At 36.1% G+C, this 1,727-nt stretch overlaps 1 long non-coding RNA gene across 1 annotated transcript; it reads left to right on the plus strand.

Moving 5' to 3' along the window:
• The first annotated feature begins 308 nt into the window (after positions 1–308).
• LOC149702898 (uncharacterized) lies at positions 309–1,476 on the plus strand. Its single transcript, XR_016381671.1, has 3 exons — positions 309–964; positions 1,056–1,142; positions 1,227–1,476. It is a non-coding gene; the product is annotated as an uncharacterized LOC149702898 (long non-coding RNA).
• Positions 1,477–1,727: the final 251 nt, after the last annotated feature.

The following is a 1,727-nucleotide window of genomic DNA, read 5'->3' on the forward strand; positions in this document are numbered from 1 at the left end:
CCATGACCCCTGACCAGGGCGCGTCGTCTGCTAAACTGAAGAACTGGATACTTAAAATATTTAAGTGCATGTCTGGACTCTGGTTAACCTTGAGTTTTCTTAGTGGTCTCGTGGACCACTGACCCACCTCCGATTTAATTTTTAAACGGGTCATTTGCTCAGTGCCACCGGCCACCGCCTTATTTCCCACGCTGCTTAAACGTAAGATTTTAGTCTAGTTTGAATGGACCTTCAAACTCTTCACGTGAATTTGATATTCATGACCGTTTGAATGTAATCAAACGCACTGTAAAAAAGAGGGTATTTTTAGGGTGTAAATTTGCACCTAAAAAGGTATTTTTGGTCAAAAAACTCCTTTAGGTGCGTTTTAGCACCTCCTGAGGTGTTAATGAAAACCCTTTCAATATTTGATGGTGTATTATCATACCCTTAGTAGATGTTTAATGCATGAAGGGTGTTTTATGTAGGAAAAGGGTGTATTTTTATACCCCAAACAACAGCGCACGCGCTGTTGCACTCTTTTATTTAGCTCGCGAACGCAGATTCACGAGGCGCGATGATTTTCAAATTCAAAATAGGCTTAACGGTCGGTGTACTTGCGTCTGTGTTTCACTGTTATCAAACCACTTAAGAAAGGTAATTATTTTAACTAAACTTTTTGTATGTTTAACTTCTATTTATGAAAATGTTCCAACCTTTTTAACAGCTTGGACCGGGATACGTTCACAACTATCCATAGTAATCACGGTTTGTTAAATTAGGTTAGAGTTAGGTTCGATTGGTTAGGTTTACGTTTTGGCTAGGTTTTTTAAGTTTGGGTTCATTTTGCTGTGGTTTAGGTTGCCTACTTCTAATCGCGTGGACATTTGAAGAAAACCGTAGCCCTGATGCCAATGCGAATGTGAACCATTTTAATTCTTGACTTAAGTTTTCTTCGAGAAGTTTCAACGTCTCAATAAAAGCCGTGAGCCCATGAATAATAAATCAGACTAATTTATGATTAAAAGATTAAATCAAATAACGAACTACTAATTTTTAATTCTTTTTGCGTGTAGATTTAGGCATGGCTATTCATTAATTCCTTATAAACATAGTGGTGGATTTATGAGAATTATAATACAACTTCTGTGGATAATATTTCAGTATGGATAGAGATACAAATGGCGTAGATAATGGATAGTAAGTGCCAAGCAAGGTTTTTAAGACTTGTCACCATTTTGTCACAGAACAGCTATAGAACGGGTGATTAATAAAGCCGATGGTGAACGTAACTTTCCTCTGAGAAGTACTCCATTGCAGATAACGAAGAAACCGAAAAATTGCGAAGTGACGTTCTGATTGTATACTAGTTTTGTTGCATTTTTAAATGATTTAAAGTTTTTGGTTTTGAATTTCGCGGTCTAAGTCATTTCACTATTTTTAATGAATTATAACACTGTTGTCTCTGAACCTCGAATTAAAGACTTAATGTAAAAGTTAATTTATTACTTCTTGTGTAATATAAATTACGTAGCGATTTAGGCACACAAAAGTGCCAAAGTTTTTCACACCAGTGAACAACATTTTTCTACTATAAGAAAGAACCATGTATGATAATAATTAAACCTTTCACAGCAAATTTTATATTTGTTAGTACCCGTAAATGGCCGAAATGCCATTTCTTGCACCAGGGGGGAATTTTTCAGGTACAGGTCAATGCATTTGGTTTCAATTTCCATCCCATAACA

This window comes from Phalangium opilio, unplaced genomic scaffold (assembly GCF_054372755.1).
Source record: "Phalangium opilio isolate 3A_F unplaced genomic scaffold, DU_Popi_V2 ptg000017l_1, whole genome shotgun sequence".
Lineage (NCBI taxonomy): Eukaryota > Metazoa > Arthropoda > Arachnida > Opiliones > Phalangiidae > Phalangium > Phalangium opilio.